This window comes from Triticum urartu, chromosome 6 (genome assembly GCF_003073215.2).
Source record: "Triticum urartu cultivar G1812 chromosome 6, Tu2.1, whole genome shotgun sequence".
NCBI classification, from domain to species: Eukaryota; Viridiplantae; Streptophyta; class Magnoliopsida; order Poales; family Poaceae; genus Triticum; species Triticum urartu.
Window position 1 is genome coordinate 477,702,745 of NC_053027.1, and position 12,742 is coordinate 477,715,486.

Here is a 12,742-nt window from a genome sequence, read left to right on the forward strand (position 1 = left end):
GGCTGGCAATTTACACTATGGGAAGATCACAATTTCTGAAATGGAAAAAAAATTGCTGCAAAAAGGAAGATTTTGCCATCTCCCACCATGTAAACTTGCCATGAATAAATGTTAGTTTGTCACCCCTTTCGGCACATAACAGTACCGTTTAAAATATTGTTTGTAAGCATGCCGGCGAGCAGGTATGAGGGCATGTGCCGGATGTCCAGGACTCCAGGTATAGTCTGAAGCTTTGCTACACATACGCACAGATTTTACGGAAGATGAGCTACTGACTGATGTGGGATTAAAGGATTGGGAAATTATGATGGCTGGCCCCACCACTCAAATCAGGGGGCGAGATTGGCTGTCCGTAAACTGCAGCCCATAATTTGTCCGTAGGTTTAGAATTTTCATATAGTCTGTACTACAGATATACCTAGCAATACGTCAGGCCGGGCCGGGCTTCAGGCCGGGCCTACCAAAGCCCGAAGTAGAAAACCTAGGCTTGAGCCCGACCCGGCCCAGCCTGGCTATCGGTCCTAAAAATCAGGCCCAAGCCCGACCCATCATGCAAAAAGCCTGTCGGGTCTCGAGTCGGGCCTCTTCCTTAAACTGCAAAAACGACGAGCCCGGGCCTGGGCTGGCCTGGCCATCGGGCTCAAAATCCAGGCTCAGGCCCAACCCCTGGGCAAAGTTGGGTCAAGCTTTTTCGAGCCGCGTCAGGTGGGGCCGTCCGATCCGAGCTGCCCATGGCCACGTATGACTACAGACACTATTTACGACACATTGTTTGTTTGGTTGTCTGTATAGGCCCTAAAACTGTAGGTGGCTAGACCGATTTTGGAAGGAAAACCGCTACTTACAGACATCTGATACATCCATTTTGCATCATACTTTTATGTTGATATTTATTGCATTATGGATTGTTATTTCACATTATGGTACAATAGTTATGCCTTTTCTCTCTTATTTTGTAAGATTTAAATGAAGAGGGAGAATGCCGACAACTGGAATTCTGGACCGGAAAGGAGCAAATGTGAGATACCTATTTTGCACAACTCCAAATGTCCTGCAACTTTACGGAGAATTATTTTGGAATATATAAAAAATATTGGGTGAAAAAACTACAGAAGGGGACCCAACAGGTGGCCACAAGCCTGAGGGGTGATACGTCTCCAACGTATCTATAATTTTTGATTGTTCCATGCTATTATATTATCTATTTTAGATGTTTAATGGGCTTTAATATACTTTTTATATTATTTTTAAGACTAACCTACTAACCAAAGGCAAAGTGCAAATTGCTGTTTTTTTGCCTATTTCAGTGTTTCGTAAAAAAAGAATATCAAACGGAATCCAAACGGAATGAAACCCTCGGGAGAGTTATTTTTCGAACAAACGTGATCCAGGAGACTTGGAGTGGACGTCAAGAAACAACCAAGGAGGCCACGAGGCAGGAGGGCGCGCCCCCATCCTCGTGGGCCCCTCGCAGCTCCACCGACCTACTTCTTCCTCCTATATATACCCATATACCCTGAAAACATCCAGGAGCACCACGAAACCCTATTTCCACCGCCGCAACCTTATGTACCCGTGAGATCCCATCTTGGGGACTTTTCCGACGCTCCGCCGGAGAGGGAATCGATCACGGAGGGCTTCTACATCAACACCATAGCCTCTCCGATGATGTGTGAGTAGTTTACCACAGACCTTCAGGTCCATAGTTATTAGCTAGATGTCTTCTTCTCTCTCTTTGGATCTCAATACAAAGTTGTCCTTGATTCTCTTGGAGATCTATTCGATGTAATTCTTTTTGCGGTGTGTTTGTCGAGATCCGATGAATTGTGGGTTTATGATCAAGATTATCTATGAACAATATTTGATTCTTCTCTAAATTCTTTTATGCATGATTTAATATCTTTGCAAGTCTCTTCGAATTATCAGTTTGGTTTGGCCTACTAGATTGATCTTTCTTGCAATGGGGAGAAGTGCTTAGCTTTGGGTTCAATCTTGCGGTGTCCTTTCACAGTGACAGCAGGGGCAGCAAGGCACGTATTGTATTGTTTCCATCAAGGATAAAAAGACGGGGTTTATATCATATTGCTTGAGTTTATCCCTTTACATCATGTCATCTTGCCTAATGCGTTACTCTGTTCTTATGAACTTAATACTCTAGATGCATACTGGATAGCGGTCGATGTGTGGAGTAATAGTAGTAGATGCAGAATCGTTTCGGTCTACTTGTCGCGGACGTGATTCCTATATACATGATCATGCCTAGATATTCTCATAATTATGCACTTTTCTATCAATTGCTTGACAGTAATTTGTTCACCCACCATAGAATTTGCTATCTTGAAAGAAGCCACTAGTGAAACCTATGGCCCTCGGGTCTATCTTCCATCATATTATTTTCCTATCCACTTGCTATTTCTATCATTGTTTATTTTGCAATCTTTATTTTCCAATCTATATAATAAAATTACCAAAAATATTTATCTTATTATCTTTATCAGATCGCACTTTTGTAAGTGACCGTGAAGGCATTGACAACCCCTTTATCGCGTTGGTTGCGAGGTTCTTATTTGTTTGTGCAGGTACGAGGGACTTGCGTATAATCTCCTACTGGATTGATACCTTGGTTCTCAAAAACTGAGGAAAATACTTACGCTACTTTGCTGCATCACCATTTCCTCTTCAAGGGAAAACCAACGCATGCTCAAGAGGTAGCAAGAAGGATTTCTGGCACCGTTGCCGGGGAGGTTGCACCAAGTCAAGTCAAGATTTGATCTCCTGCCAACGTGCGATTTCTGGCGCCATTGCCGGGGAGATCTACGCACAAGTCAAGACATATCAAGTATCCATCACAAACTCTTATCCCTCGCATTACATTATTTGCCATTTGCCTCTCGTTTTCCTCTGCCCCACTTCACCCTTGCCGTTTTATTTGCCCTCTTTTCCGTTCATCTCTTTTTGCTTGCTTCTTGTGTGCTTGTGTGTTGGATTGGTTGTCACGATGTCTCTTCCAAAAAGTATTGATATTCACCATAGAAGGTTGGAAGAAATTGAAAACAGTTTTATGTCCTTGCAATTTGAGCATAATAATTTCTTCAGAAATGAGCTTAAAGAGCAAAAAGGTTTTATGGAATATGTGAATAAAGAGCGTGATGATATGTCTAAGGAATTTTATGGTTTGAAATCTCAGTTTGCTCATCTTGAAAAATTAATAGCCCAAATTTCGGATAAGCAGGCGACCTTAGTTAATAAGATGGCCGCCAAACCGGAAGAGTTAGATGATAATAAGGATGAAGATCTAAAAGTGATCGATGTGTCTCCTATTAAATCTTTGTTTTGCAATATGAATTTTTATAATGATGGGACTGGAGTTGAGTCAACTTTAGTTAAAAGGCGTCCCAATGATTCGGAGTTTTTAGATCTTGATGCAAAAATTGGTAAAAGTGGGATTGAAGAGGTCAAAACTTTACATAGCAATGAACCCACTATTTTGGATTTCAAGGAATTTAATTATGATAATTGCTCTTTGATAGATTGTATTTCCTTGTTACAATCAGTGCTAAATTCTCCTCATGCTTATGATCAAAATAAAGCTTTTGTCAAACATATCGTTGATGCCTTAATGCAATCCTATGAAGATAAGCTTGAATTAGAAGTTTCTATCCCTAGAGAACTTTATGATGAGTGGGAACCTACTATTAAAATTAAAATTAGAGATCATGAATGCTATGCTTTATGTGATTTGGGTGCTAGTGTTTCCACGATTCCAAAAACTTTGTGTGATGTGTTAGGTTTCCGTGAATTTGATGATTGTTCTTTAAATTTGCATCTTGCGGATTTCACCATTAAGAAACCTATGGGAAGGATTAATGTTGTTCTTATTGTTGCAAATAGGAATTATGTGCCCATAGATTTCATTGTTCTTGATATAGATTGCAATCCTACATGTCCTATTATTCTTGGTAGACCTTTCCTTAGAACAATTGGTGCAATTATTGATATGAAAGAAGGAAATATTAGATTTCAATTTCCGTTAAGGAAAGGCATGGAACACTTTCCTAGGAATAAAATTAAATTACCTTATGAATCTATTATGAGAGCCACTTATGGATTGCATACCAAAGACGACAATACCTAGATCTATCCTTGTTTTTATGCCTAGCTAGGGGCGTTAAATGATAGCGCTTGTTAGGAGGCAACCCAATTTTATTTTTGTTTCTTGTTTTTTGTTCCTGTTTAGTAATAAATAATTCATATAGCTTCTGTTTAGATGTTTTTTATGTTTTTAATTAGTGTTTATGCCAAGTAGAACCTTTAGGAAGACTTGGGGGAAGTTTTCACGATCTTGCTGTAAAAAACAGAAACTTTAGCGCTCACGAGATTTGCTGCCAGTTTTTACTGGAGAGTGCGATTAGGTTGATTCTTTTTTCGGATGATTAATAGACAAATTTCTCATGTCCACCAATTTATTTCAGAATTTTTGGGGTTACAGAAGTATTCGAAACCTACAGATTACTACAGACTATTCTGTTCTTCGTGTATTGTTTGCTTATTTTGATGAATCTATGGCTAGTATCAGGGGGGGGGGGGGGTATGAACCATAGAGAAGTTGGAATACAGTAGGTTTAAAACCAATATAAATAAATAATGAGTTCATTACAGTACCTTTAAGTGGTGGTTTGTTTTCTTATACTAACGGAGCTTATGAGATTTTCTGTTGAGTTTTGTGTTGTGAAGTTTTCAAGTTTGGGGTAAAGATTTGATGGATTATGGAATAAGGACTGGCAAGAGCCTAAGCTTGAGGATTCCCAAGGCACCCCAAGGTAAAATTCAAGGACAACCAAAAGCCTAAGCTTGGGGATGCCCCGGAAGGCATCGCCTCTTTCGTCTCCGTCCATCGGTAATTTCACTTGATGCTATATTTTTATTCACCACATGATATGTGTTTTGTTTGGAGCGTCTTGTATGATTTGAGTCTTTGATTTTTAGTCTACCACAATCATACTTTCTGTACACACCTTTTGGGAGAGACACACATGAATTGGAATTTATTAGAATACTCTTTGTGCTTCACTTATATCTTTTGAGCTAGACAATTTTGCTCTAGTGCTTCACTTATATCTTTTTAGAGCACGGTGGTGGTTTTTTTTATAGAAATTATTGATCTCTCATGCTTCACTTATATCATTTTAAGAGTCCTCTAGAACAACATGGTAATTTGCTTTGGCTATAAAATTAGTCCTAATATGATAGGCATCCAAGATGGGTATAATAAAAACTATCATAAAAAGTGCATTGAATACTATGAGAAGTTTGATACTTGATGATTGTTTTGAGATATGAAGATGGTAATATTAGAGTCATGCTAGTTGAGTAGTTGTGAATTTGAGAAATACTTCTGTTAAAGTTTGTGATTCCCGTAGCATGCACGTATGGTGAACCGTTATGTGATGAAGTCGGAGCATGATTTATTTATTGATTGCCTTCCTTATGGGTGGCGGTCGGGGACGAGCGATAGTCTTTTCCTACCAATCTATCCCCCTAGGAGCATGCACGTAGTACTTTATTTCGATAACTACTAGATTTTTGTAATAAGTATGTGAGTTCTTTATGACTAATGTTGAGTCCATGGATTATACGCACTCTCACCCTCCGACCATTGCTAGCCTCTCTAGTACCGTGCAACTTTCGCCGGTACCATAAACCCACCATATACTTTCCTCAAAACAGCCACCATACCTACCTATTATGGCATTTCCATAGCCATTCCGAGATATATTGCCATGCAACTTACCACCGTTTCGTTTGCTATGACACGTTTCATCATTGTCATATTGCTTTGCATGATCATGTAGTTGATATCGTATTTGTGGCAAAGCCACCTTTATAATTCTTTCGTACATGTCACTCTTGATTCATTGCACATCCCGGTACACCGCCGGAGGCATTCACATAGAGTCATATTTTGTTTTAGTATCGAGTTGTAAGTAAATAAAAGTGTGATGATCATCATTATTAGAGCATTGTCCCAAGTGAGGAAAGGATGATGGAGACTATGATCCCCCCACAAGTCGGGATGAGACTCCGGATAAAAAAAAGAGAAAATAAAAAAGAGGCCATAAAAAAAGAGAAGGCCCAAATAAAAAAAATAAAAAAATGAGAGAAAAAGAGAGAAGGGACGATGTTACTATCCTTTTACCACACCTGTGCTTCAAAGTAGCACCATGATCTTCATGATGGAGAGTCTCCTATGTTGTCACTTTCATATACTAGTAGGAATTTTACATTATAGAACTTGGCTTGTATATTCCAATGATGGGCTTCCTCAAAATGCCCTAGGTCTTCGTGAGCAAGCAAGTTGGATGCACACCCACTTAGTTTCTTTTGTTGAGCTTTCATACACTTATAGCTCTAGAGCATCCGTTGCATGGCAATCCCTACTCACTCACATTGATATCTATTGATGGGCATCTCCATAGCCCGTTGATACGCCTAGTTGATGTGAGACTATCTTCTTCTTTTTTGTCTTCTCCACAACCACCATTCTATTCCACCTATAGTGCTATATCCATGGCTCACTCTCATATATTGCGTGAAGATTGAAAAAGTTTGAGAACATCAAAAGTATGAAACAATTGCTTGGCTTGTCATCGGCTTTGTGCATGATTAAATACTTTGTGTGATGAAGATAGAGCATAGCCAGACTATATGATTTTGTAGGGATAACTTTCTTTGGCCATGTTATTTTGAGAAGACATGATTGCTTTGCTAGTATGCTTGAAGTATTATTATTTTTATGTCAATATTAAACTTTTATCTTCAATCTTTCGGATCTGAACATACATGCCACAATAAAGAAAATTACATTAAGAATTATGCTAGGTAGCATTCCACATCAAAAATCTGTTTTTTATCATTTACCTACTCGAGGACGAGCAGGAATTAAGCTTGGGGATGCTTGATACGTCTCCAACGTATCTATAATTTTTGATTGTTCCATGCTATTATATTATCTGTTTTGGATGTTTAATGGGCTTTAATATACCTTTTTATATTATTTTTGGGACTAACCTACTAACCAAAGGCCCAATGCAAATTGTTGTTTTTTTTGCCTATTTTAGTGTTCCGCAGAAAAGGAATATTAAACGGAATGAAACCTTCGGGAGAGTTACTTTTGGAACAAACGTGATCCAGGAGACTTGGAGTGGACGTCAAGAAAGAAGCAAGGAGTCCACGAGGTAGGAGGGCGCGCCAAGGGGGGTAGGCGCAACCCCCACCCTTGTGGGCCCCTCGCAGCTCCACCGACCTACTTCTTCCTCCTATATATACCCATATACCCTGAAAACATCCAGGAGCACCACGAAACCCTATTTCCACCGCCGCAACCTTCTGTACCTGTGAGATCACATCTTGGGGCCTTTTTCGGCACTCTGCCGGAGAGGGAATCGATCACGGAGGGCTTCTACATCAACACCATAGCCTCTCCGATTATGTGTGAGTAGTTTACCACAGACCTTCAGGTCCATAGTTATTAACTAGATGGCTTCTTCTCTCTCTTTGGATCTCAATACAAAGTTCTCTTCGATTCTCTTGAAGATCTATTCGATGTAATTCTTTTTGCGGTGTGTTTGTCGAGATCCGATGAATTGTGGGTTTATGATCAAGATTATCTATGAACAATATTTGATTCTTCTCTGAATTCTTTTATGCATGATTTAATATCTTTGCAAGTCTCTTCGAATTATCAGTTTGGTTTGGCCTACTAGATTGATCTTTCTTGCAATGGGATAAGTGCTTACCTTTGGGTTCAATCTTGCGGTGTCCTTTCCCAGTGATAGCAGGGGCAGCAAGGCACGTATTGTATTGTTGCCATCAAGGATAAAAATATGGGGTTTATATCATATTTCTTGAGTTTATCCCTCTACATCATGTCATCTTGCCTAATGCGTTACTCTGTTCTTATGAACTTACTACTCTAGATGCATGCTGGATAGTGTAGGATCGAAAGTATGTCTAGAGGGGGGTGATTAGACTACTTGATCAAATAAAAATCTAGCCTTTTCCCAATTTTAGTTCTTGGCAGATTTTAGCAACTTTGCACAAGTCAATCAATCAACCTACACATGCAATTCTAAGAGTATAGTAGCGGAAAGTAAAACAATTGCATATGAAGGTAAAGGGAGGAGTTTGAGGGAGCAAATGCAATGTTGACACAGAGATTTTTATCCGTGGTTCCGATAGGTGGTGCTATCGTTCATCCACATTGATAGAGACTTCAACCCATGAAGGGTAACGGTTGCGCGAGTCCACGGTGGGCTCCACTCACGAAGGGTCCACGAAGAAGCAACCTTGTCTATCCCACCATGGCCGTCGTCCATGAAGGACTTGCCTCACTCGGGTAGATCTTTGCAAAGTAGGCGATCTCCTTGCCCTTACAAACTCCTTGGTTCAACTCCACAATCTTGACGAAGGCTCCCAAATGACACCTAGCCAATCTAGGAGACACCACTCTCCAAGAGGTAACAAATGGTGTGTTGATGATGAACTCCTTGCTCTTGTGCTTCAAATGATAGTCTCCCCAACACTCAACTCTCTCTCATAGGATTGGATTTGGTGGAAAGAAGATTCGAGTGGAAAGCAACTTGGGGAATGCTAGAGATCAAGATTTATGTGGTAGGAATGGAATATCTTGACCTCAACACAAGTGTAGGTGGTTATCTCTCAGAAAATGTATGTTGGAAGTGTAGGCATGTTCTGATGGCTCTCTCCACGAATGAAGAGTGGGTGGAGGGGTATATATAGCCTCCGCACAAAATCTAACCATTACACACAATTTACCAAACTCGGTGGGACCGAATCATGAAACTCGGTCAGACCGATTTGGTTCATAATGTCACCGTTAGGGTTTTTGGTGGGACCGACATGTCAACTCGGTGGGACCGATGTCATTAGGGTTAGGCATAACTTAATCTCGGTGAGACCAATTACACAAACTCGGTGAGACCGATTTTGGTAATAGACTAACCAGAGAGTTGGTCAGGCAAACTCGGTGGGACCGATTCGCTCATCTCGGTTGGACCGAAACGTTACGAAAGGGAAACAAAGAGTTTGCATTGCAATCTCGGTGGGACCGATCGCTCATCTCGGTTTGACCGAAACCTTACGAAGGGAAACAAAGAGATTACAATCCCATCTCGGTGAGACCGAGATCCCTATCAGTGAGACCGAAAAGACTAGGGTTTCTGGCAGTGGCTATGTCAAGAGAACTCGGTGGCGCCGGATAGAAAGTTTCGGTAGGGCCGAGTTTGACTTTTGGTTTGGGACATATGTGGATACGAGAAAGTAGTTGAGGGCTTTGGAGCATATCACTAAGCATTTTGAGCAAGAAACTCATTAAGCAACACCTCACCCCCTCTTGATAGTATTGGCTTTTCCTATGGACTCAATGTGATCTTGGATCACTAAAATGAAAAATGTAGAGTCTTGTGCTTTGAGCTTGAGCCAATCCTTTTGTCCTTGGCATTTTGAGGGGTCCACTTTTCTAATCCATGCCATGCCAATCATTGAGCTTTCCTGAAATATTTATCTTGAAATAGCATTAGCTCAATGAGCTATATGTTGTTAGGAATTACCAAAACTACCCAGGGATAGTTGCACTTTCAGATAGTGGTCGATGTGTGGAGTAATAGTAGTAGATGCAGAATCGTTTCGGTCTACTTGTCGTGGACGTGATGCCTATATACATGATAATGCCTAGATATTCTCATAACTATGCGCTTTTCTATCAATTGCTCGACAGTAATTTGTTCACCTACCATAGAATTTGCTATCTTGAGAGAAGCCACTAGTGAAACCTATGGCCCCCGGGTCTATCTTCCATCATATTATTTTCCTATCCACTTGCTATTTCTATCATTGTTTATTTTGCAATCTTTATTTTCCAATCTATATAATAAAAATACCAAAAATATTTATCTTATTATCTTTATCATATCTCACTTTTGTAAGTGGCCGTGAAGGGATTGACACCCCCTTTATCACGTTGGTTGCGAGGTTCTTGTTTGTTTGTGCAGGTACGAGGGACTTGCGTGTAATCTCCTACTGGATTGATACCTTGGTTCTCAAAAACTGAGGGAAATACTTATGCTACTTTGCTGCATCACCCTTTCCTCTTCAAAGGAAAACCAACGCATGCTCAAGAGGTAGCAGGGGGCGCGCCCTCCCCCCCAGGGCACACCCCAGGGTTTGTGGGGCCCCTGGCCATCGTTTGGTGCCCATCTTCTGCTATATGAAAGGTTTTGACCTAGGAAAAAAACAGAAAGAAGCTTTCGGGACGAAGCGCCACCGTCTCGAGGCGAAACTTGGGCAGAAGCAATCTAGGGCTCCGGCGGAGCTATTCTGCCGGGAAACCTCCCTCCGGGAGGGGGAAATTGAAGCCATCATCATCACCAATGATCCTCTCATCGAGGGAGGGTCAATCTTCATCAACATCTTCATCAGCACCATTTCCTCTCAAACCCTAGTTTATCTCTTGTATTTAAGCTTTGTCGCAAAACCTCAGATTGGTACCTATGGGTTGCTAGTAGTGTTGATTAATCCTTGTAGTTGATGCGAGTTGGTTTATTTGGTGGAAGATCATATGTTCAGATCCTTAATGATATTTATTATCACTCTGATCTTGAACATGAACATGCTTTGTGAGTAGTTACGTTTGTTCCCGAGGACATGGGAGAAGTCTTGTTATAAGTAATCATGTGAATTTGGTATCCGTTCATTATTTTGATGAGATGTGTGTGTCTTTCCTCTAGTGGTGTTATGTGAACGTCGACTACATGACACTTCACCATGATTTGGGCCTAGGGGAAGGCATTGGGAAGTAATAAGTAGATGATTGATGTCACTTGAAGCTACGTCGGTATTTCCCCAAAGAGGAAGGGATGATGTAGCATAGAGGCGGTAGGTATTTCCCTCAAATGTGAAACCAAGGTTATCGAACCAGTAGGAGAACCAAGCAACACAACGTAAACAACACCTGCACACAAATAACAACTCCTCGCAACCCGACGTGTTAAAGGGGTTGTCAATCCCTTCCGGGGTACGGCGCCTCAAGATAGGCAAACAGACGTGAGGTAAATTTATAGTAGATTGATAGATCGAACCCCAAATAAATAAATAAGAATAAATTACAGCAAGGTATTTTTTGGTTTTTGGTTTAATAGATCTGATGATATCCAGGCAATGATCATTACATAGGCATCACGCCCAAGATTAGTAGACCGACTTCTGCCTGCATCTACTACTATTACTCCACACATCGACCGCTATCCAGCATGCATCTAGTGTATTAAGTTCATGGAGAAACAGAGTAATGCAATAAGAACAATGACATGATGTAGACAAGATCTATCTATGTAGAGATAGACCCCATCGTTTTATCCTTAGTAGCAACTATACATATGTGTCAGTTCCCTTTCTGTCACTCGGATCAAGCACCATAAGATTGAACCCACTACAAAGCACCTCTTCCCATTGCAAGATAAATAGATCAAGTTGGCCAAACAAAACCCAAATATCAGAGAAGAAATACGAGGCTATAAGAGATCATGCATAAAAGAGATCAAAGAAACTCAAATACTTTCATGGATATAAAAAGATAGATCTGATCATAAACTCAAAGTTCATCGATCCCAACAAACACACCGCAAAAGAGTTACATCATATGGATCTCCAAGAGACCATTGTATTGAGAATCAAGAGAGATAGTGATAGAGAGAGGAAGCCATCTAGCTACTAACTACGGACCCAAAGGTCTACAAAGAACTACTCACGCATCATCGGAGAGGCACCAATGGAGGTGGTGAACCCCATCCAAGATGGTGTCTAGATTGGATCTGGTGGTTCTGGACTCTGCGGCGGCTGGATGAATATTTGGACTCCGTTTGATATTGATTTTCTACGATGTAAAAACATGAAATAACAACAACTGACACTTGTCACTATGTCAATAGGTTAGTACCAAAAATGATATAAAATGACTATAAAATGATCATCCAAGATTGATAATATAACAACATGGAACAATAAAAAATATAGATACGTTGGAGACGTATCAGCATCCCCAAGCTTAACTCCTACTCGTCCTTGAGTAGGGCAGTGATAAAAACAGAATTTTTGATGTGGAATGTTGCCTAACATGTCATATCATATTCTTTTCTTTATAGCATGGACATTTGGACTTTTATATTGTTCAAAGCAATAGTCTAGTTTTGACATGATAATTTAAATACTCAAGCATATCAACAAGCAACCATGTCTTTCAAAATATCAATGCTAAAATAAGTTATCCCTAGCCCATCATGCTCAATCATTGATCCATTCATGAAACATACTCGCATATTAGCTACACCCAATACTCAAGTAAGATCATATTGCCTCCTAGTTGGTGCTTTTATAAGAGAAGATGGAGACTCAAATTCAAAATAAAAATTGCATAAAGTAAAAGAAAGGCCCTTCGCAGAGGGAAGTAGGGATTTGTAGAGGTGCCAGAGCTCAAAGCGAAAAACTTAGAGATAAATTTTTTTTGGGAGGTGTATCCATCCCACCAATGAAAACGACTTAGATTTCCCAACACTTTCCATGCTAGATATATCATAGGCGATTCCCAAACAAAAAATAAAGTTTATTCCTTTTTCCACCATACTTTCACTTTCCATGGCTAACCGTATCCACGGGTGCCCTCCACACC